Genomic DNA, 26,164 nt, shown 5'->3' with positions numbered 1-26,164 from the left:
TCTTTAACCTCTCATGTATTCCATATGCTCGTAACTTCGTTAAAACTCTACAGTGTGGCTCCGTGTCAAGGGCTTTTCGGAAATCTTGAAATGTGGAATCCGCTTGTAGCCCTTCATCCACTGTTCGCACTATATCATATGAGAAATAGTACAAGCTGAGTTTTGCGCGAGCGATAGTTTCTTAAACTGTGCTCTTTCGTGGGCAGATGCTTCTCGTCTCAGGGAAATTTATTATATTCGGTATGAGAATGAGTTCAAGAACTGTACAGCAAACCCATGTTAAGATTATTGTTCTGTAATTTTGCGGGTCCGTTCTTTTACCCTTCTTTTACATAGGAGTCACCTGCGCTTTTTTCCAGTCGTTTGGGACTTTGCTCTGGGCGAGAGATTTGAGATAAGTGCAAGATAAGTAAGTGAGCAGTGCCGTAGATTGCTGTTTGTAAAACCGAATTGGGGCTCTACCCTGAACTAGTGACTTATTTGCTTTCAACTCTTGCAGCTGTTACTCTAGGCCAGGGACTACTATTACTATGTCGTCCATTTGGGAGTGTGTGCCATGGTCAAACGACCATGTATTTGTACGATTCTTCTGCACGAATGATTTCTTAAATGCTAAATTTAAAACTTCGGCTTTCCTTTTGGTATCTTCTGCTGTTACACCAGACTAGTCAACGAGTGACTGGAGAGAAGTCTTAGATTCGCTTAGCGATTTCACATAGGACCATAATTCTATCGGATTCTCGGCCAGATCTTTTGCTAAGATATCGCTGCTGAAGTTGTATGTTTCGCGCATAGATCTTTTTATAGACTCACGAATCCCTAATAACCTTTGCCTGTCATCATTTGTGTCTTTCTTTTGAACCGAGATACAACAGCATTTGCTTCCTCGACATTTTGCAAAATTCATTATTATACGACGGTTACCTGTGGTCTACCAGTCTGCTTTAGGAAGTGGCGCGGCACGACCTGCTGTACAGCCGAGGACGTGCGTGGAAGAGGAAGTGTTTACATCACTGATATTCGCGCGTGTTGTTGTCTGACTAGATCGCCAAGGCACAAAATTTTAAAAAGACTACGCTCCAATTTACGTTTGACAACGAATATGTCAGACCCAAGGCTTTAGAAATAGAGCGTTTATTGAGGGAAGAAGTTCGTTTACCTGCAGTAGACCTAATTGGAATACACCTATTCATTGTAAGCAGTAGAATGTACGTCAAGATGACCCATGAAGCTGCGGGTGAAAGAATTATCGCCGTTGCTCAAAGAGGATTTAAATTTCGACACTCTGAAGGGCATATCAGCGATGTAATAGTAGCTCCTTCAGGCTTGGGAGTGAGGGTCATTTGGATCTCTGAATTGCCAGAATCGACGGTTATTGAATCGCTGCGACCATATGGAACGGTACTCAGTCATACGCCTGAACGCAGGGCGAGTTTTAGCATCTATCCCGAGGTAAACGGCGTCCGACAGGTGCGGATCGTCCTTAACAGACGTATCTGATCATATTTGTATAGTGGAGGATGTCGAGCTATTGTGATTTATGATGGCCAGCCATGCACATGTTCTGGTTGTGGTGAAGAAGGACACAACCGCTCGGAGTGCATACAACCCCGCGTTTTGTAACTGCCACATGGAGGAGCGTCACAGCGAGAAGTTCCCGCCGGCCGGTGTGGCCGAACGGTTCTGGGCGCTTCGGTCTGGAACCGTGCGACCGCTACGGTTGCAGGTTAGAATCCTGCCTCGGGCATGGATGTGTGTGATGTCCTTAGGTTAGTTAGGTTTAAGTAGTTCTAAGTTCTAGGGGACCGATGACCTCAGATGTTAAGTCCCATGGTGCTCAGAGCCATTTGAGAAGTTCCCACGCAACTGCCGATGACATACGTGTCAATGGCCCGCCGGGAGGTGATGCCGAACTCGGGGCGTAACAAGGACATGTTGATGCAAGAGCAGACAGAGTTAGGGGAGCATGGAGGTGACACGGAGAATGCCCCTACAACCACCTCACGGGAGATGAGGGAGGAACCTTCCGCACCCTAACATGTAGCACACGCCGTGGAAGTGGAGATCAAGACTGTGGCGGCAGCAACGGACCAACGAACGCTCGACGAACATAAGGAGGCGTCGCCTACGGCGGCAGAGGGCAGGGCGCTCAAACAACGATCGCCGAAGCGTCGCAAAATGCGTCGCCATAGTTCGGGTGACATGTCCTCCCCTAGCCTAGGGGACACGAAAGTTATTCGAGCCGAAAAAAGGTCTGATATAAAACACGTGCCTTTAGAGGACGCTGAAAGGATTCCTTCAGATGGTGACAGGACGTCCTGCCTTTCAGACGGTCCCTCTTCATTGGCACCAACTGACCCGGTACTGCCGGTGGAGGAGTCAGTGATAGCGTCCCAGCAAAAAAATGGTTCAAATGGCTCTGAGCGCTATGGGACTTAACATCTGTGGTCATCAGTCCCCTAGAACTTAGAACTACTTAAACCTAACTAACCTAAGGACATCACACACATCCATGCCCGAGGCAGGATTCGAACCTGCGACCGTAGCAGTCCCGCGGTTCCGGACTGAGCGCCTGAACCGCTAGACCACCGCGGCCGGCCGCGTCCCAGCAGCCACATCTAAATGCAGCAGAGGGCGTTTCTGGGATTGATGACCAATGCGAGTGGGCAGAATCAGTGGAAGAGATACAGGAATTGGCACCCCCAATTGATGACGACTCACTTTTAGGATGCACACCACAGGACGAAAACACCGGAGGGCAGCACGATGGCGGGCATCCCTCTGAGCACGAATAGTGGGCTAAATAAAGCCTTTGGAGTTCACAATGACACGACTCGAGCATTACAACGACAACGGACCAAGCATATAAGGTGGGAACAGTGAACATTAATATCCCACGATCGCTTGAAAAGATGCAACTTTTCCGGGACATGATTTACGCCACAGGCTTGGATATTCTGCTGGTGCAAGAAATCTGCAATGGTGCCTTTTCAGACGTGCATGGTTACAACTCTTACCTAGTGCCGACTCCAGACGTGGGACGTTGCACAGCGATACTACACTACTGGCCATTAAAATTGCTACACCACGAAGATGACGTGCTACAGACGCGAAATTTAACCGACAGGAAGAAGATGCTGTGATATGAAAATGATTAGCTTTTCAGAGCATTCACACAAAGCTGGCGCCGGTGGCGACACCTACAACGTGCTGACATGAAGAAAGGTTCTATACACAAACAGCAGTTGACCGGCGTACCATCACGTTTCCGACTTTGATAAAGGTCGGATCGTAGCCTATCGCGAGTGCGGTTTATCGTATCGCGACATTGCTGCTCACGTTGGTCGAGATCCAATGGCTGTTAGCAGAATATGGAATCGGTGGGTTCAGGAGGGTAATACGGAACGCTGTGCTGGATCCCAACGGCCTCGTATCACTAGCAGTCGAGATGACAGGCATCTTATCCGCATGGCTGTAACGGATCGTGCAGCCACCTCTCGATCCCTGAGTCAACAGATGGGGACGTTTGTAAGACAACAACCATCTGCACGAACAGTTCTACGACGTTTGCAGCAACATGGACTATCAGCTCGGAGACCATGGCTGCGGTTACTCTTGACGCTGCATTACAGACAGGAGCGCCTGCGATGGTGTACTCAACGTCGAACCTGGGTGCACGAATGGCAAAACGTCATTTTTTCAGATGAATCTAGGTGCTGTTTACAGCATCATGATGGTCGCATCCGTGTTTGGCGACATCGCGGTGAACGCACATTGGAAGCGTGTATTCGTCATCGCCATACTGGCGTATCACCCGGCGTGATGGTATAGGGTGCCATTGGTTACACATCTCGCTCACCTCTTGTCCGCATTGATGGCACTTTGAACAGTGGACGTTACATTTCAGATGTGTTACGACCCGTGGCTCTACCCTTCATTCGGCCCCTGCGAAACCCTACATTTCAGCAGGATAATGCACGACTGCATGTTGCAGGTCCTGTACGGGCCTTTCTGGATACAGAAAATGTTCGACTGCTGCCATGGCTAGCACATTCTCCAGATCTCTCGCCAATTGAAAATGTCTGGTCAATGGTGGCCGAGCAACTGGCTCGTCACAATACGCCAGTCAGTACTCTTGATGAACTGTGGTATCGTGTTGAAGCTGCATGGGCAGCTGTACCTGTACACGCCATCCAAGCTCTGTATGACTCAATGCCCAGACTATCAGGGCCGCTATTACGGCCAGAGGTGGTTGTTCTTGGTACAGATTTCTCAGGATCCATGCACCCAAATTGCGTGAAAATGTAATCACATGTCAGTTCTAGTATAATATGTTTGTCCAATGAATATCCGTTTGTTGTTGTTGTTGTGGTCTTCAGTCCTGAGACTGGTTTGATGCAGCTCTCCATGCTACTCTATCCTGTGCAAGCTCTTTCATCTCCCAGTACCTACTGCAACCTACATCCTTCTGAATCTGCTTAGTGTATTCATCTCTTGGTCTCCCTCTGCGATTTTTACCCTCCACGCTGCCCTTCAATACTAAATTGGTGATCCCTTGATGCCTCAGAACATGTCCTACCAACCGATCCCTTCTTCTGGTCAAGTTGTGCCACAAACTTCTCTTCTCCCCAATCCTATTCAATACTTCCTCATTAGTTATGTGATCTACCCATCTAATCTTCAGAATTCTTCTCTAGCACCACATTTCGAAAGCTTCTATTCTCTTCTTGTCCAAACTATTTATCGTCCATGTTTCACTTCCATACATGGCTACACTCCATACGAATACTTTCAGAAATGACTTCCTGACACTTAAATCAATACTGGATGTTAACAAATTTCTCTTCTTCAGAAACGCTTTCCTTGCCATTGCCAGTCTACATTTTATATCCTCTCTACTTCGACCATCATCAGTTATTTTGCTCCCCAAATAGCAAAACTCCTTTACTACTTTAAGTGCCTCATTTCCTAATCTCATTCCCTCAGCATCACCCGACTTAATTAGACTACATTCCATTATCCTTGTTTTGCTTTTGTTGATGAATATCCGTTTATCATCTGCATTTCTTCTTGGTGTAGGAATTTTAATGGCCAGTAGTGTAGGCCGGGAAGGGACTCAGTTGTGTGACCCGATTTCCTCCCTTTGGTTCGGCGTTTGGCGATGACCGTGAACGGCACTACTATTGTCAACATCTGTGGACCCTCCGAATCTTATAATCAACGGGCGCGTGCGTAATTCTACTCAGAGCAGATTGCTCCCCTACTCCATTGGAGATATGACAACATTTTGGTAGGAGGGGATTTTTACTGTTTTCTGTCACCGAAGGATCAAACCGCTCATTTTGGCTCCTGCTACGCATTGGACACGATCTGCCGAGAGATGGCACTAATGGACACATGGGAAAAGATCCATTGGCAGCGAGAGGACTACACGTTTTACACTAGCCACTCGGCGAGCAGGCTGGATCGGATTTGTGTTTCTGACTGATTAGGAGATCATGTACTGGCCGCTGAACGTTGGCCCACAGCTTTTACGCATCACCTTGCATATTTATGCACGTTATCCCTCCCACGGCAGCGGTTCTGGCGGACCCGTAGTTCGTGGAAACTTAATTCATCCTTATTGGTGGGTCCCGAATGTCGCCAGCGGATGGAAGAAACATGGCAGGCAAGCACTCGCCGTCTGCCGATGCACCGTACGGTTCTTTCATGGTGGCTACAATGTGCAAAACCGGCGATACGAAGAGCTCTCATAACGTATGGCAAGGAAAAATCGAGATGGCTCCGAGATACACTTGATTATTACTACATGGTGCTCCGTGACCTGTCTTCCAGTGTCCCATTGACCGAGCGTCAGGCGGAAGTCCGTCGCATTGAGGCGTGCATTTTATCGATCGCGAGACGTCGATTGGAGGGACTTTCGATCCGTGCTCGATGCTTGGACAACGTAGACTTAGAACGTATTTGCATGCATCATGAGTCCAGGAGACAAGCGCGTATTCGCCTATCCTTGATCACAGTGTTCCATGATAGTGATGATGGCCCCGTGACGTTACAACAAGACATTGCTGATGGATTTCTGGAGAATTACCGCCTCCCTTACACTGGGACGCCGATGGACAACCGGACAGGAGAAGAAACTTTGTGACGTATGAAAACGGAGGTGGATGGTCCGTACGGAATGCAGATGCGTAATTGGAACCCGTAACGGAAGATGTCATGCGGAGGGCACTCACGAAGGGTGAGGATTACGTAGTTTCGCAGCAAACGAGAATGCCACTTCGGCCCTATATTACTTCCCTTTCTTTTTCATAAGTGATAATTTTTTCTTGGGATTTAAACGTAACTAAAAAAAGAATTACATAAAAGTACAATGTTTCCTTCCAGCTGCCTCTCCCTAATCCTGTCAGGAGATGGGGACACCGTGGCAGGGCCCCCAATCACGACCCTTGCCCACTCTGCTCTCTGATCTATAACATAAAAAAGAGGGGTTGCGTATGTGATTAATAACCAAAACGTTCTTGCACCCATGTTCGCACCCCGCCGTAGCTTATATTTTAAATAAAAAACTCATCAGCAGTAGCAGTCGAACACTTCGGCAAAAGAAGTCACCCTCATTCAGTCAACGGCCTTATCAAAGACGGCGGAAGTGCGGATATTTATTCGGGGCACTGTCTCGCCCCTTACCCTTGGGTGGGAAACTGCCCCTAAAGGCGGAAGAGTCAGCAATGATTAGCGGCATGAAGATGCAGAAGGCATTGGAAATCACTGCATTAAAGACACATAAGTGTATCCACAGGACGTGTGACCTGTAATTGAAAAAGTGTCACGATGGTCTCGCCATTGGGAAAAGATTCCGGACTAGTCCCCTATTCGGATTGAATAAACAACGAAAGGATAACGTCCTACGTGTAGAGGCGTGGGATGACAGAAGTTTGAACGTGGTAGGGAAGCTAGAAACTCTGAAAAGGGAAATGCTAAGGCTGAATCTAGATATAGTAGGGGCCACTGAAGTGAAATGGAAAGAAGCCAGGGATTTCTTGTCAGATGAGTATAGGGTAATATCAATAGCACCGTAATTGGTACAAAGGGAGTTGGATTCGTTATGAATGGGAAGGTAAGGCAGGGGGTGAGTTACTGTTAATAGTTCAGCGATAAGGTTACTATCATCGGAATCGACAGTAAACCAAGACCAACAACGATAGTTCAGATATACATGCCGACGGCGCAAGCCGAAGATGAAGAGATAGAGAAAATATATAAGATATTGAACGGGTAATTCAATACGTAAAGGGAGATGAAAATCTAATAGTCATTGGGGATTGGAGAGCTGTTGCAGGGGAAGGAGTAGAGGAAAGGGTTACAGAAGAATTGAGCTAGGTACTGTCCGCCCCAGGTAGCTGAGTAGTCAGCGTCACAGAATGTCATTCAAGATTCATGATGATCCACTTATCCTGTGGTAGTAAATGGGACTTTATAAACCTGGATCTTCCTTCTTTCTTCCCTCTATGTCTCTGCTTTCTTACGTTTGAACATCGCTGAATTTCTAAAAATATCAAGTAACACTTCCGTCCAATAAGTTTCTCAGAAACGCATACTCCTATCGTAACACCGTTATTTTTTCCGTCCCCGGTAGCTGCGTGGTCAGCGGGACAGAATGTCAATCCTAAGAGCCCCGGTTCGATTCCCGGCTGGGTCGAAGATTTTCTCCACTCAGGGACTGGGTGCTGTGTTGTCGTAATCGTCATCATTTCATCCCCATCGACGCCCAAGTCACCGAAGTGGGGTCAAATCAAAAGACTTGCACCCGGCGAACGATCTACCCAACGGGAGGCCCTAGTCACACGACATTTATGTGGCTAGATACTAGGATTGAGAGAGGGGAAAGACTAATTGAATTCTGCAATAAATTTCAGCTGGTAATAACGAATGCTCTCTTCAAGATTCACACGAACAGGATGTATACTTAGAAAAAGCCTGGAGATATGGGAAGATTTCAGTTAGACTACAATCTGGTCAGGCAGCGATTACGATATCAGATACTGGATTGTAAGGCATATACTGGAGCATATATAGACTCAGATCACAGTTTGGTAGAAATGAAGAGTAGGCTGAAGTTTAAGAGACTAGCCAGACAGTCAATGCAAAAAGAAGTGGTATACAGAACTACTAAAGAATGAAGAGATAGGCTTGAAGTTCTCTGAGGCTATAGATACTACGATAAGGAACAGCTCACTTGGTAGTGCAGCTGAAAAGGAATGGGCATGTCTAAAAAGGGCAATGACAGAAGTTGGAAAGAAAAACAGAGGTACAAAGAAGGTAACTGCGAAGAAACCATAGGTAACAGAAGAAACACTTCAGTGATCGATGAAAAAAGAAGCAAAAATGTTCAAGGAAATTTAGGTATACAAAAGGAAGTGCGGGATATTTAAGGTGAAATGGCTGCAAGAAACACGTGAAAGAATCTAAATCGGTATGATGGTCGGAAGGACTGATTCAGCATATAGGAAAGTGAAAACAATCTTCGGCGAACTTAAAAGCAGGGGTGGTAACATTAAGAGTACAATGGGAATTCCACTGTTAAGTGCAAAGGAGAGAGCAGACAGATGGAAAGAGAACCTTCAAGTCCTCTATGAGGGGAAAGACTTGAGTCAATATGGAAGAGATGGTTCAAATGGCTCTGAGCACTATGGGACTTAACATCTGAGGTCATCAGTCCCCTAGAACTTAGAACTACTTAAACCTAATTAACCTAAGGACATCACACACATACATGCCTGAGGCAGGATTCGAACCTACGACCGCTGCAGTCGCGTGGTTCCAGACTGAAGCGCCTAGAACCGCTTGGCCACCGCGGCCGGCTATCGAAAGAGACCGGGATCCAGTATTAGATTCAGAATTTAAAAAAGCTTTGGTAGACTTAAGATCGAATGAAGCAGACACTGGATTATAAGTCATACGCAGTGCCAGACTCAGATCACAATTTAGCAGTAATGAAGAGTAGGCTGAAGTTTAAGAGACTACTCAGAACAGTCAATGCACAAAGAAGTGGGATACAGATGTACTAAAGACTGGAAAGATGGGTCTGAAGTTCTCTGAACTTACGAATGGCATTCCATCAGAATTTCTAAAATCATTGGAGGAAGTAAAAACAAAACAACTAATCGCATTGTTGTGTAGAATGTATGAGTCTGGTGATATACCATCTGAGTTTCAGAAAAATATCATTCACACAATTCCGAAGACTGCAAGAACCGACAAGTGCGAGAATTATCACCTATCAGCTTAACAGCTCACGCATCCAAGTTTCTGAGAAGTATAATATAGGCCTACAGAAGAATGGAAAAGAAAATTGAAGATTTGTTAGATGACGCTCAGTTTGGCTTTAGGAAAGGTAAAGGCATCAGCGAGGAAGTTCTGACGTTAAGGTTAATAATGGAAGCAAGACTCAAGAAAAATCAAGACACGTTCATAGTCTTTGTCGACCTGGAAAAAAAATTCGACAATGTCAAATGCTGCAAGAAGTTCGAAAGTTTGAGAAAAATAGGGGTAAGCTATGCGGAGAGACTGGTGTTATAAGCATGTACAAGAGCCAAGAGGGAACAATAAGAGTAGAAGACCAAGAACGAACTCGGTTTAAAAGGGGAGAGGACAAGGAAGTAGTCTTTCACCACTACTGTTCAATCTACATATCGAAGAATCAGTAACGTAAATAAAATAAAGGTTCAAAAGTGGAATTAAAATTCAAGATGAAAGGATAGTAATGATAAGATTCGCTGATGAGACTGCTATCTTCAGTGAAGGTGAAGAAGAATTACAGGATCTGCTGAATGAAGTGAAAAGTCTAATGAGGACAAAATATAGATCGAGAGTAAACTGAAGACATGCGCAGAAGAAGGGGCTAATACTCAAATGTGAAAACCTAGAGATAAGTGCTGCCAAATGTTGCTGGGTACAGGAACTATCGAAACTGAGATTGATCTCACACCTAAGTACTGTGTCATATGGAAAACAGACAATACAAAATTAATTACAATTTGAAAAGATCTGGGGGCTAGGGTAGATTATATTGGAATTAATAAAAGCTTAAACACGAAATACAATTCTTGTGTAATATGAAGCATATATGTAATATTAATCACTTTATTAACCGAGTTTAGAGTGTCTGAAGTGTTCAGTTGGCACATTCAGTACAGAATAAAAATAGTGAACATGGAGGATGTAGAAATGGGAAACATTGAGGAAAGTGTGGAAAATCAATGGAAATCATCGAAAGAGGAAGCATAATCCACAGAACTGTGCAAAGAAATTGAGAATGAGAAGTGAAACTGTGGTTAAGAGTACAGTAATTATAAGAGTGTAGTGAGAAAGACAAAATCACTAGGTTCAGGTTGAGGCTATGCGAGAAAATGCTTCGATATTGTACCTGCAGGTACACGGGAGAAGTTGTTTCGTGATTTCCGAAATCTAAGTAACAATGATCTCCAAAATTCTGATACATTTGGATGCATGAATATGAATCCTGTCAGGCGGAGGTATAATGATGATCCAGAGAGGAGTAGGCCGCAGACAGCCAACAGCTATAAGGTTCCAGTAAGAAAGCTTCTCTAGCAATCTTCGGAATAATCCCATGTGAATCAACAAAAGAAAACATCTGGAACTCCTGAATTTAGTCTCTGTCTTTCATTAGGCAACAAAATACTAGACGTATATTCCCACAATTTATGTGTAACACGATATTGAAATCTAAATATTTTATTTAATGTGGATAAGCGAGGGGGGGACACATAATAATCGCCCAAATAAATGCAACGAAGCGGACCAGGAATTGGCTCATGTACGGGTAAATAGTTTTACTAAGCAGTCAAGTCACTATTCCAGGAAAAAGAATCCCAACATGAGGTTTCTGTGTCAGATCTAAGCATTGGCAGGGTGTACAGTCTTTATCAAGATAAGTGCAGAAACAGCAACAAGGAACCTCTTAGCTTTGGCATGTATTTTAAATTATTTTATCAGATTTTCAATATTGGCTTTGTGAAACCACTTAGTGGCACTTGCCAAGTTTCTCATCACCTTAAGATGCATACTTCATGTGCGAAAAACGGTCAGAAAAAGGAAGAACTAGAAACAAAACAGTACTTCCTGGCTAAACTGGCTAATACTCTCTATGAAAATCTGAAAATGGACTCAGAATATTCAAAAACTTACAATTTTATTATGATCATTGCTTTCATCAATGGATGCATTGTTTAGATACAGCAAGCTATGATAGTGGCTATTGGCTCGATCTACTTGAGCCGTACGTTATGTGTTATCACCAATTTTCCCTTTTACAGTACTTTTATTTACAGTTAATGGTAATTTGTGGTTGTGGATGTTTGATAATGTACAAAACAAATCGTCACATATTATTTTCCTTCTTTATTAACTACTATTTCTCATGTTACGTCCCATTATAAAGGATATGACAGATCAGAAACAATAATGAGCCCATACTGTACGGGTTTCCGTTAAAAAAATAAGAGTAAAATGGTTTGATAAATTTTTTCCAGCCTCATCTACTGTGGGTTAACCCGTTTTCTCGAGCATGTCTTCAACTGAAGAAAGACGAAAGTAATAACAAGTACCCGTAGCAGGAATGCGATCATCGAGAAACTTAACATCAGGATTGGTGATCACGAAGTAGAAGAAGTTAAGGAATTCTGCTACCTAGGCAGCAAATAACACATGACAGACGGAGGGAGATGGGCATAGAAAACAAAGTAGAAGTGGCAAAAACGGCACTCCTGGACAAGAGAAGTCTACTGGTATCAAACATAGGCCTTAATTTGAGGAAGAAATTTCTGAGTTGTATATCTGGCGTTGTATCGTAGCGAAACACGGACTGTGGCAAAACTGGAGCAGAAGAGAATCGAAGCATTTGAGATCTGTTGCTTCAGAAGAATGTTGAAAATTTAGTGGACTGATAAGGTAAGGAATGAGGAGGTTCTCCGCAGAATTGGTAAGGTAAAGAATATATGGAAAACCTGACAAGAAGAAGGGACAGGTTGATATAACATCTGTTAAGACATCAGGGAATTACTTCCATGGTACTGGAGGGAGCCTTAGAGGGTAAAAACTGTAGAGGGAGGCGGAGATTGGAATACATCCAGCAAATAATGTAGATCGTGGTTGGAAGTGCTATTTTGAGATGAAGAGGTTGGCACAGGAGAGAAATGGCTATATGAGATGCTAACAATTGCTTCTTTCTAGCAGAAACACTCTACTAGCTTTCTTGACTGATTTATTTACTCTTTTGTAACTATAGTCGATGTGATATCATGATCACAAATCCCCGTTTCTGGGCCTGTTTTCTTACAAATGCATGTAGCTCCAATGTAGAGCAATTTAATTTGTTTCATGTTTTTTTCAGTGAATGAAATGCGATTCTGAATATATACAAAATACCCACCTATTATTTCCATAGCAATGAAACAGGAGAAAGACTCCTTGAATACTGCAATAAACTTTAGCTCGTAATCAGAAACGCACGCTCAAATAAAGAGAGTTGGATTGATACTTGTGAAAAGTCAGGAAACATAGAAAGATAGCAGCTGGATTACATCATTGTGAGACAGATGTCTGGAAATTAGCGGAAGGGTTGTAAAAGTATCCTTGAATAGGGAGAGAATCAGATCTTAAATTAGTAAAATGACGAGTAGGCTGAAGTTTACAATAATTGTCAGGAACCTTGGAAATTAGAAAACCGCTTCAGCTGCATGGGAGTCATTTTTACTGGACTCCAGTAATTTATTGGAGTCCAATAAAAAATTATCGCTTCAGTTTTATGAAAATTCTTTTACCTGAGCTCAAAAAAAGGGGAGCCCAGTAGAAAGGGTTTTCATACTGTTGAAGAGGTTTTCTAATTTCCAAGCTGCATATTCGCAGCTGTGTTTGCCCGGACTATATATTTTTTTGCAATTTTTAGGAAGTAACAATGTTCAAGTAAGTGGGAGTAATGATAACATGCGCTTAAAGTTCTCTGAGTTAGTAGATACAGCAATAGCGAATGTCATAATAAGCAGCTGCGTTGATGGTGAGTAGACGTTCGTTAAAAAAAAATCAATCACAGCAGCTGAATTAAACAAATGAAGGTACATGGGAGATAACTCTGAAGAAACTTCGGGTAAGAGAAAAAGTGCTTCAGTTGACCGAAAAATCAGAAAATTCAAGAAAATAAAAGATACGACAGCATACGTCATCTAGAAATAAAATCAATAAGATGTAAGGGAAACTAAAGTCAAGTGGCCGATGTAAATATGTGTAGCACTCTAGAAAGAGAAAGTCGTAGGAGGGATTCATTCAGCACACAGAGGGGTCAGAAACAACTTACGGATAATTTAAAAACTAATTCGTTAAAATAAAGAGAGCAAAGAACGGCTAGTCAGAAAGTATAATGAGAAGTTCTACAGGGGGGAGTAACATGCTGACTACGTGATAAAAGAAGTAAATTTCGGAAGAAGAATATGTAAGACAGTAAGGTGAAGGAGCGAACTATTGTAAACTCAGTTTTTACAGCGAATGCATCCATCCTAGATGCTGTTTAGAAAGGTATACGAAAGAATAAAAATAAAATTGAGGGCTTAATAGCTGCCGGTTAGGAAAGGTAAAGGAACGGCAAGGACAGTTATGACAATAAGCTTGATAATGGGAGCAATGCGCAAGGCGAACAGGAACATTTTCATTGCTTTTGTCCCCTTAGAAAGACCATTCGACAATGTAAGTGATGAAAGACCTTAGGAACTCACATGAAAATACATTTAGGGAGGTGCGTGATGTATAATATGTAAAAGAACCAAGAGGGAACAAGCAGAATCCTGATTTGGGTTTTCCGTGGTTTCCCTCGACCGCTAAGCAAATACCGGGATGATTCTTTAATCAAGACAACGGCCGACCGCCTGTCCTATCCCCATAAACTACCTGTCTTATCCTCCAAAGGCACGTTATGTATGCTCTGCTTGTATATTTTGGCCTTTTGATTTTCACTGTATTATCTTGACAAATCCTATATTTGTTAAACAATCATTGGATGAATAAAGAAATAACCAAATAAATAAAGCAAGTGCCCGCTCTAAAAACGATAACGATGTGAAGTGGAGACGTCTACTTTCTTCACTACTGTTGAACCTGTATTCCGGAGAAGGAGGTTCAAAAGTGGGATTAAAATACAGAGTGAAACAATATCAACGAAAAGATTGACTGATGACTTTGCTGTTCTCTGTGAAGGTGAAGAACAATTGTAGAGCGTACCGAACTGACAGTACACCTAAGATAAGTGAAAGTATTGACGAGTAGCAGAAACGAAAATTGTGAAAAAATTCTTATAAAAATTAAGGACCACAGTGTAGTAAAGGTGAAGGAATTGTGTTATGTTGGTAGGAAAATGGAGTATGACAAACACAGGACGGAGGATACAAGAAACAGACTAGCACAGGGAAACAGGACATACGTTGTTATATGATGTCTGCTCATGCCAAACATAGCCCTTACGCTGAAAATGAAATTTCACAGAATGTACATGTAGAGCACAGTATAGTATGCAAGTGGCTCATGGACTGTGGCAAAACCGGAAAACAGGAGAGTCGACGCGTTTAAGACGTGGTGAAAATTGACTGATCAATTGAGAAATATGGAATCGGCGAGGAAAGGAATATGTGGGAATCGTTGATTAGAAGAAGGGAAGGAATGATAGGATAATATTACGATATTCGGGGAAAACTTTGATGGTACTGAAGAAACCGTACAGAGCAAAAATTGTACAGGCCGACACAGATTATAATATATACAACGAATAATTGAGAACGTTAGGTGTCGGTGTTACTCAGGGATGAAGTGATTAACACAGGACGAGAAATCGGGAGGTTGATCATCATTGCTCCTTAATCTGACCTCTCCCATGAAAACCACAAGTTGCCACACCTTTTTCATTTTCAGTGCATTTAAAATGTTTTTAGCCGCAGTTTTCTTGAAATGTGAGAGTATGTGGAACTCAAAGGATGGCAAATCTGGTGAATATGATAAATGTTTCAGCAATTCGTACTTCAAAAGCCTCAGTTTTCATATTGGCTTTTGTGGAGAGGTGCACTGTCCTGGTGGGAGAATATACCTGTCTCTTGCAATAGACACCTCCTCACAAGTATTTTTTCCTTCAGTTCGTCGATAGCATATGCGTTTTATTAGCTATTTATTTTTTACCATTTACTAGGGAATGAATAAGAACATCCTGAGAAACATTCACCAAAACCTTTCTTGCAGACTAAGTGGACTTGTTTTCTCTCCTTCTGGGATATCAGGTTTTGCCCATATGATCACTGTTTCGTTTCTGCGAAAAGCGGTAGTTCCATGTCTCATCCACAGCATTAAATCGGCTTATAAATTAGTTAAATACACCGTCTCTTTCTTCTCTTAGATTATGGCTTCGGCTCTATCTTCTGCCTGTAACAGCGGAACGTCAAGGATTAACGAGTGCACTACATCGTTTGTATCAACTGTGGCTACAGATATGGAACATTCATCACGGAGAAAATATTCCAGTTCTGCCGTATTTATCGAAATGAAGAGGCAGATTCCGCTTCGTGAAAAGCATGTATCTACGATCTCCTGCTGATATGTTCATACCAATATTGTTTTGAGACCACAAAATAAACCTGGAATCAGAAAATAATCCAGTTTTTAAGTTAGTATATGAGTTATCAGTAAGAGAAATGTCAGCAAAATGGAAATAAAATACATTCATGTTATGCAAAGGCCGCAATATGCCAAGAGCTTTCCAGCGGGCAGCCCGTCTCCCATCAGGAAAGGGAATGAAAAAAAAAAGAGAAAAAAAAATGACATGGAATGCAGCTACCTCTCCGATTGGAATATTATCTACTGTGTGCATTTACGAGACAATGACATTTTGCACTTTGAGTACTTTCATTTTGCGATTAGTCAGGAGCTGACTCCGAAACCTGTGTGCGTGTGTGTGTGTGTGTGTGTGTGTGTGTGTGGGTGGGTGGGTGGGTGGGTGTGCGATTGTTTCTTTGACGTGTGTATATCTTAGACACGAAGCGGTTATAGCTGTTAGACCGTGACGACGAAGATTGTGAATATCTTCAAAGATTCAAGTTTCAGTTCAGATATGACGCAACTTGAGCATTGAGAAAATTTGATACATCGACGTCTACTCGAGAAACGTCTTAGACCATATCTTCATTTACTGTTCAAAAGAGTGTGCACGTTCTGCAACATGCCTTTTCAAAATACTTCTCCAAGACTTGAAAGTAGCTGGTGACAAAAGGAAGCCTTCACACGTAACTTGAATGATTTTATCATTCTAAACTACTTCTTTCCTCTACATGTATACTTCGGGTCTGCTTAATTGTTTTTTGAGGTTATAACTGAAGTATTTGGGGCAGCCTGTATGCCATTCATATAGAAGTACCTCACATATTGCTAATTAGATTATTACAGCGTTATACCACTAAAATGAGTTGGGAAGTGTGAATTCTGCTGAGGTAAAGTGAATACAGGGTTCTTTAGCTGATCCAAATGACATAAGTTTTTTCATTATCTTTCCAAACCATCCTTGGCAAAAGCCAAAACGGTATCGACTAAAAGTCCATGGCTGGCGGTTTCCCATTTGTTTGCCCGTTATTGAGATTTCTGAACTACAGTAACTGTCGAGGTGTATGTTTATTATTTTACCATCATTACCAACGTCATTATTTTCAGCACTATTTTTATTTTGTAATTCGATAGTTCAATTTATTTTACTAAAGTTTTCTCTCTTACAGAGCGTGCTACGATCTTGGACGCTGACGCAGGAATCAAATGAATAAAAGTGAAAAATACAAATAAAGTGTGCGGCATCTACTACTGAAAATACACGGGTGTGCAGAACTTTAGGCCGAAAGTAACTTTTGCATGACGTGTCCCTCTCAAGTAACACAGCTCGACGAAACTTCGACTATACATAGAAAGAACTGGTACAGTACAGTATAGAAGTTACCGACATAAATCTCGTGGAGTTCAGTGCAATTGCTGTCTTTGAATAAAAGTGTCATCTCTATTCGTCTCATTGCGTAATTCTTTCAGTTATCTTTTGTACATACTGACATACTGTAGCAGTTCTTTCTATGTATGGTCGAATTTTAATCCAGCTATGTTACTTGGCAGTGAAACATCATTTGAAAGTTAGTTTTGTCCGTAAGTTTTGCACACTTGAGTACAGTATTTTCAGTATCTGATGCTCCGCACTTTTCAGATACACTCCTGGAAATGGAAAAAAGAACACATTGACACCGGTGTGTCAGACCCACCATACTTGCTCCGGACACTGCGAGAGGGCTGTACAAGCAATGATCACACGCGCGGCACAGCGGACACACCAGGAACCGCGGTGTTGGCCGTCGAATGGCGCTAGCTGCGCAGCATTTGTGCACCGCCGCCGTCAGTGTCAGCCAGTTTGCCGTGGCATACGGAGCTCCATCGCAGTCTTTAACACTGGTAGCATGCCGCGACAGCGTGGACGTGAACCGTATGTGCAGTTGACGGACTTTGAGCGAGGGCGTATAGTGGGCATGCGGGAGGCCGGGTGGACGTACCGCCGAATTGCTCAACACGTGGGGCGTGAGGTCTCCACAGTACATCGATGTTGTCGCCAGTGGTCGGCGGAAGGTGCACGTGCCCGTCGACCTGGGACCGGACCGCAGCGACGCACGGATGCACGCCAAGACCGTAGGATCCTACGCAGTGCCGTAGGGGACCGCACCGCCACTTCCCAGCAAATTAGGGACACTGTTGCTCCTGGGGTATCGGCGAGGACCATTCGCAACCGTCTCCATGAAGCTGGGCTACGGTCCCGCACACCGTTAGGCCGTCTTCCGCTCACGCCCCAACATCGTGCAGCCCGCCTCCAGTGGTGTCGCGACAGGCGTGAATGGAGGGACGAATGGAGACGTGTCGTCTTCAGCGATGAGAGTCGCTTCTGCCTTGGTGCCAATGATGGTCGTATGCGTGTTTGGCGCCGTGCAGGTGAGCGTCACAATCAGGACTGCATACGACCGAGGCACACAGGGCCAACACCCGGCATCATGGTGTGGGGAGCGATCTCCTACACTGGCCGTACACCACTGGTGATCGTCGAGGGGACACTGAATAGTGCACGGTACATCCAAACCGTCATCGAACCCATCGTTCTACCATTCCTAGACCGGCAAGGGAACTTGCTGTTCCAACAGGACAATGCACGTCCGCATGTATCCCGTGCCACCCAACGTGCTCTAGAAGGTGTAAGTCAACTACCCTGGCCAGCAAGATCTCCGGCTCTGTCCCCCATTGAGCATGTTTGGGACTGGATGAAGCGTCGTCTCACGCGGTCTGCACGTCCAGCACGAACGCTGGTCCAACTGAGGCGCCAGATGGAAATGGCATGGCAAGCCGTTCCACAGGACTACATCCAGCATCTCTACGATCGTCTCCATGGGAGAATAGCAGCCTGCATTGGTGCGAAAGGTGGATATGCACTGTACTAGTGCCGACATTGTGCATGCTCTGTTGCCTGTGTCTATGTGCCTGTGGTTCTGTCAGTGTGATCATGTGATGTATCTGACCCCAGGAATGTGTCAATAAAGTTTCCCCTTCCTGGGACAATGAATTCACGGTGTTCTTATTTCAATTTCCAGGAGTGTATTTATCTTGTTGTAGCACCTCCAGCTGTTACGAAACCGTTATTATTGCTAGTAGTTTCGACCATCGTCAGGGACAAGAAGTTTTTCAATTATATTATCCGAGTAGATACGCACATATCGTTCCATTCCACTTTTTAAAAGCACTATGGGACTTAACTTCTGAGGTCATCAGTCCCCTAGACCTTAAAACTACTTAAAGCTAACTAACCTAAGGACATCACACACATCCATGCCCGAGGCAGGATTCGAACCTGCGACCGTAGTGGTCGTGCGGTTCCAGACTGTAGCGCCTAAAACAGCACTGTTCTTAAGGTTATATTTTTTTCGGCAGCGTTATCCGTTACCGGGATCCAGAAGTTCAAAGTTCTATAATTTCTATTAACGGCAAATCGTTGAAATTTTTACTATGCGTTCTTGAGATGAAGTTCTCTGGAATCCTTGAAACTTTATTTAGATAGCATTATCCGTTACGGAAATCCAGAGCTTAGAAGTTACCGCAAAAAATATAAAAGTAAAATGTAATTTTGATTGAAGTGTAGAACACATGACGAGGGTTCTAGAATCATCGCAAGGGCTCTGAGGTCGCCAAACTAGTAAGAGGTTTTTTTCAACATACAAGTTTATCATTCGCTGCCTCTGCGTGATGGGCGCTTTACGTCTCTACAAATATGCTCCAACTAGTACTGCAGTGACAAAAAATTGACCGAAATGGGTCTTAGCGTGTATGAAAAGACTAACAAAAATTATGTAAAGCTGGAAAGACTAAAAATCAAGAAAATATTTATAATAACATTTTTACTCTCTTAATATAAAAACCGTTAGGCGATTTTGATGAATTGCGATAGATGAACAAAGTCTGCAGAAAAAATTTAAGTTACACGGGCTTATACATATGTTGTTTATGTGTATCAAAGCATATAAATGTGCCATAGTATACAAATAAACTGTCAAGACTTTATTGACTTATAGAATTCCTGGTGTACAAGCTGCACACCTAGCTGTAGCACAGAAGATCAGCCACTCAGCGGATTAAACGGCCCTGTTGAAGCTAAAAAAAAGGCTAATTTGTTGCTGTTTATAAGACCTCTAGAGAAAAATAGGGAACAGCTGCCTCGGTCCACATTTCGCCTTTATAATCAAAAAAATTGGCATGTGAACATATTGGCGCTTTCTTTTTTAGATGAAAGAGAGTTACAAACAGTGATTGTGTAAGCTAGAGGAGACAGTGCCAGTGAGAGAGAAAGAGAGGTGAGACTGTGATGTTGTGAGACAGAAACTGGCAATGAAAGAGAAAGAGAGATGGATGAAGATAATAGCAGTGAAAGCCAAAGAAGGAAGATATAGTGATGGTCAGGAGGGACAGTGGCAGTAAAAGAGAAAAAGAGAGATGGATGGAAATAGAAGCAGTAGGAGCAAAACAGAGATAAGACAGTGGACATGAAAAATATAGATGTGTGGAGGCCATAAATATCCTTGGTGGGAAGGGGAGGGGGACTGGACCGTTCCAAACTGGCTAACTTTAATGTGTATAGGGGAGGGCGTATTTTAGATTGAAATTTTAAACATATGAGGCATAGGAGGAAAATAAAGATGGATGTTCCAGATTTTTGAGCTGCTGAGGTATGGTGGAGTCAGTAGCAGTGAGAAAGGAAGGCAAGCGGAGACAGTGTAAATGAGAGAGGAGACAGTGACAGTACGATATGCAGAAAATCCGTAGGAGAAAAAAGAGACTGTGTGATAGAGACTTATATAGACAGTGGCAGTGAGAGGGAGACCCTAAGTATGAAGTGTTGACTACGAAGTGAGACACTGTAAAACGATTTAGAATGTTCTGTGTTAAAAGAGCGCCGGCCAGAGTGGCCGAGCGGTTCTAGGCGCTTCAGTCTGGAACCGCGCGACCGCTACGGTCGCAGGTTCGAATCATGCCTCGGGCATAGATGTGTGTGATGTCCTTAGGTTAGTTAGGTTTAAGTAGTTCTGAGTTCTAGGGGATTGATGACCTCAGAAGTTAAGTCCCATAGTGCTCAGAGCCATTTGAACCATTTTGTTAAAAGAGCGCGAATATGTTAGCGTGCCAAAATCTGTGGTGAGTAAAGAGGAATGAACATTGAGGCAGCTGGTTCCCCACTTTTCTGTCAGAGTTTTTTGAGGGGAAACAATTTTACCTTTTTGTGCTGCGGCAGGAATATATGTCCGATGGTTATCTCAATGATCTAGTGGGTAACTGTGGAGGCTCAGAGAGGCAATTCGTGGGAGATTTGTCTGCAGAAGGCAGCAACGCCAGAGCACTGTAGCCAGTTGCAAGGTGGCCTGCAGAGGTTCGACGACTAGTAAAGAGACTGGCAGTTGACCTTGAACTTAAGTAAGCCCATAAATAGGTGAAGAAGTCCACCGTTGTTCGATTCAGAGCGAACTGTAGCTACCTCAAAATACCTCTGAGTAACTGTCTGGAGCGACCTAAAGTGGAATGATCACATAAAACAATACATTGTGTCCAGGTTACGCAAATGATAATAAAAAAGTAATGACTTGAGAGGAAAGTGAAATATTTATTAACGTTACGGTATGTGTCTACAAGTATGGTAGCCCAAAATGTCTTCTCAAACACCTAATACACCTCGATATTCACACCATTAGTTGCGCGATAGACGTCTAATCTGTATTCCAGTCGTCTCCAAGTGTTTTGCAGCATTGCAGGCGTAACATTCATGATAGCTGCGCGGATGCGATGGTGCAAATGTGGTAGATCACGAACTGGTGTCTGGTACACTTGATTTTTTATAAAGAACCACATGGGCTTCTAAGAGGCCAAGAAATCGATGAACTACCTCTCCCTCGGGATTGGGCGTGTGCGTTGTCCTTAGCGTAAGTTAGTTTAAGTAAGATTAAGTAGTGTGTAAGCCTAGGGACCGATGACCTCTCAGTTTGGTCCCATAGTACCTTACCACAAGTTTCCAATTTCAGTTCCCCACATGCGGTAATACTGCGGATGTTTACCGTGCCAGGAAGTGAAGCCTCGTCCGAGCAACAGGCGGAATTGAGAAATGTCTTGTTTTCATCCATTTTTGCCAGAATTGTCTCCGTGAATGCCTCTCGTTTCAGTCCGACCTCAGGCATGATTTTGTGACGAAGTGCAGTTTGTACGCCCATAGCCCTTTTATGGACGACATCGTGAACAGCCGAAAGAGTTAACTGTAACTGCCTATTTGCTATTGGCTGACGTACGAGGGCTCCGCTGGAAGGATGCACAGATTAATTCAACAGTTGCCTCTGAAAATACCTGCCTGGCTTGGGGCCCGACATCGACAGCAAACTCGTAGTTTCCCGAAGCCACTTGTCCCATTTCTTGATTGTTAGGTAAATGGCATCATCCTCAGAAGGTCACAATCCATACTCATGCCCAAAACGACGTTGTGCCATCGTAACAGACAATAACTCCGGGCCAAAAAACACACATAACATCTTCTGTGGAGCCCACATGTCTACTGACGCTCTTTTACGTGAACAGAGAAGTTACCCGCATGCGCACGCGATACTAACTGCAGCGGAAAACATACTGACTTACCATACTTGCCGAAACAAACCGCCAGTAAATATCTCAATTAAGTCTCAAGTCATTACATTTCATATACACAAATGAAAAAAGTTTTGCATCACACCCTTTCCCAGAACTCCTGAAGATAGACGTTGACTGGGGATATTGTCTCACAGACACAGTCCCTTTGACTGTTCAGACGTGTCGCTAAACCTGCCCAAAGATGTAAACAACCATGCATGAGCAGCGCCTATTAGACGGAGGCGTCACACAATCGATCAGTTCCAGTCATTCCACTAGGAGGGAGGTACTCGGCTCGTGTTGTCTGTAATTCAACCATGCCTAGACTCTCAATACTGCGTTCGATCGCGTCCGCGTTGTTACTTTGTGCCAGGAAGGGCTCTCAGGAAGGGAATGTCCCGGCCTCTCGCAGTGAACCAAAGCGATGTTGTTCGGACATGGAGGAGATGGAGACAGACAGGAACTGTCGATGACATGCCTCGCTCAGGCCGTCCAAGGGCAGTAGTAGTACTGCAATGGATGACCGCTGCCTATGGATTATGGCTCGGAGGAACCCTGACAGCAACGCCACCATGTTGAATAAAGCTTTTCGTGCAGCCACAGGACGTCGTGTTACGACTCAAACTATACGCAATAGGCTGCATGATGCGCAGCTTTACCCACCCACGTCCATGGCGAGGTCCATCTTTGCAACCACGACACCATGCAGTGCGGTACAGATGGGTCCAACAACATGCCGAATTGACTGCTCAGGATTGGCATCACGTTCTCTTCACCGATGAGTTTCGCATATGCCTTCAACCTGACAATCGTCAGAGACATATTTGGAGGCAAGCCGGTTAGGCTGAACGCCTTAGACACATTGGCCAGCGGATGCAGCAAGGTGGAGGTTCCCTGCTGTTTTGGGGCGGCATTATGTGGGACCGACGTACGCCGCTGGTGGTCATAGAAGGCGCCGTAAGGTCTGTACGATAAGTCAATGCCAACCTATAACCGACAGTGCAACCATATCGTCAGCATATTGGCGAGGCATTCGTCTTCATGGACGACAATTCGCGCCCCCATCGTGCACATCTTGTGAATGACTTCCTTCAGGATAACGACATCGTTCGACTAGAGTGGCCAGCATGTTCTCCAGACATGAACCCTATCGTACATGCCTGCTATAGATTGAAAAGGGCTGTTTATGGACGACGTCACCCACCAACCACACGCCGTTGACGAGTGGGATAATCTGGACCGACAGTGCCTTGATGAACTTGTGGGTAGTATGTCACGACGTATATAGGCACACATCAGTGCAAGAGGACGTGCTACTGGGTATTAGAGGTGCCGGTGTGTACAGCAATCTGGACCACTACCTCTGGAGTTCCCGCCGTAGTTTGGTACAACATGCAATGTGTGGTTTTCATGAGCAACAAAAAGGGCAGAAATGATGTTTATGTTGAAACTTCCTGGCAGATTAAAACTGTGTGCTCTACCATAGAGCACTTGCCCGCGAAAGGAAAAGGTCCCGAGTTCGAGTCTCGGTCGGGCACACAGTTTTAATGTGCCAGGAAGTTTCATATCAGCGCACACTCCGCTGCAGAGTGAAAATCTCATTCTGGGAACATCCCCCAGGCTGTGGCTAAACCATGTCTCCGCAATATCCTTTCTTTCAGGAGTGCTAGTTCTGCAAGGTTCGCAGGAGAGCTTCTGTAAAATTTGGAAGGTAGCAGACGAGGTACTGGCAGAAGTAAAGCTGTGAGTTCCTGGCGTGAGTCGTGCTTCGGTGACTCAGTTGGTAGAGGACTTGCCCGCGAAAGGCAAAGGTCCCGAGTTCGAGTCTCGGTCGGGCACACAGTTTTAATCTGCCAGGAAGTTTCATATCAGCGCCCACTCCGCTGCAGAGTGAAAATCTCATTCTGGAAACATCCCCCAGGCTGTGTCTAAGCCATGTCTCCGTAATATCCTTTCTTTCAGGAGTGCTAGTTCTGCAAGGTTCGCAGGGGAGTTTCTGTAAAGTTTGGAAGGTAGGAGACGAGGTACTGGCAGAGTAAAGCTGTGAGTACTGGGCGTGAGTCGTGCTTCGGTAGCTCAGTTGGTAGAGCACTTGCCCGCAAAGGTCCCGAGTTCGAGTCTCGGTCGGGCACACAGTTTTAATCTGCCAGGAAGTTTCATATCAGCGCACACTCCGCTGCAGAGTGAAAATCTCATTCTGGATGTTTATGTTGATCTCAATCCCAATTTTCTGTACAGGTTCCGGAACTCTCGGAACCAAAGCGATTCAAACTTCTTTTATGTGTGTAATTGTAACTCGGACACTGTATATTAGGAAAAGCAGACGTCGGATTGAGAATCATTGCGAGCATCCTGAGTTGATAAACACTACTTTGACCGATTCTTGCCTACTGTTCATCAGTCATGGTCCCTTACGAAGTAAAATTAATAGACAAGAGAGAGAAGAGCCAACGACTAGTGGCACGTTTTGTCACGGAATCGTTTACTCGGCGAGGGAGCGTTAAAGATAATGCTTAACATACTCCCGTCGCAGACGATTCAAGAGAGTCGTTGTGAATCACGTACTGGAATACCTTTCGAATTTGTGAAGTCTCGTTCTAAGAAGAGCCGGGGAACATACCACTTTCTCTCACATATGTGTCGCGAAATGGTCTCGACGAGAAAATTGTAGAAATTATTAGTTATATATTAGTTGAAAAACGCACAGGAGGAGCTAGATAGGATGAGGAGAGAGAAGGGGGTTGGGGAATGGGAGCTAACTGTTGGCAAGAGATCTGCTAGGAGAAAGAGATTTTACTATTGGTGTTTGCAATAGATATGACCAACTGTCAGAGCCTAGTGGAGAGGAATCTCTAGTAGCTGTAGATGTAGGAAGTATGCAGCAGACCTCAGCAGTTACGTTGGCTAGGACAGTTGCAAAGTCTAAGAGAAAGAAGAAGGTTCTGCTGTTAGGTAGTTCTCATGGTAGAGGTGTAGGCCAGCAGTTGCAGGAAGTGTTGGGTAGTGAGTACCAGGTCACCAGCATTGTGAAGCCTAATGCAGGATTGGCTCAGGTGACTGTTAACATAGGGGGGTTATGTAGGGATTTTACTAAAGAGGATCAGGTAGTGATTGTGGGTGGGGCTGGTAATAGTATTGACAGGGATGGGGAGTATGACATAGATGGTGACCTGGAAAAGATAGCCACTCAGACTAGCAACACGAATGTGCATTTCGTGGAACTGTTTCAGCGTCACGATCGGCCTCATCTTAATACAGCCGTCAGGCGTAATAACTTGAGACTTGGGGGGTGCGCTGATGACAGAAGGCATGAGTGACATTTCAGTGGTATCGGTGGAGTCTATCAGCAGGAAGGGTTTCACTAGACATGGCCTGCACCTCATCAGGTATGGAAGGGAGAGGTTGGCAAAGCTTATAGGTGACAGCATAGGTGGGGGTGGTGGGATCACTCATGGGAAAATTCCTGCAGCAGTGGGTGTTAGAGCTGTACCATTTTTAGATTGAAGTCAACTGATAGGTATTCCTGCTTAAGGGAAGTCTCTCTAACAAAGAAACCACTTTCGACAAAGCCTAGGTATCCGATTAATGAGGGTATTAGTATATTTCATCAAAATATACAAGGTATTAGAGATAAAGTTAAACTGCTTATAGATGTTGACTCTAAAATTACTGGTATATCTGAACACTTCTTAAATAAGGAGATAATTCAGAGGCTTCCATTACCAGGATACAGGTTGGCTGGCAGCTTTTCTAGGAGCTCTTTGCGGTGTGGGGGAGCAGCCATGTATGTCAAAAACGGTATCCCATTTGAGTCAATTGATGTTTCAAAGTATTGCACTGAAAAGGTGTTTGAATGTTGTGCAGGTGTGGTTAAATTTAGTGGAACTAAACTTCTAAC

The sequence above is a fragment of the Schistocerca piceifrons genome, chromosome 3 (genome assembly GCF_021461385.2).
Source record: "Schistocerca piceifrons isolate TAMUIC-IGC-003096 chromosome 3, iqSchPice1.1, whole genome shotgun sequence".
NCBI classification, from domain to species: Eukaryota; Metazoa; Arthropoda; class Insecta; order Orthoptera; family Acrididae; genus Schistocerca; species Schistocerca piceifrons.
Note: the sequence above shows the minus strand (reverse complement) of the source record.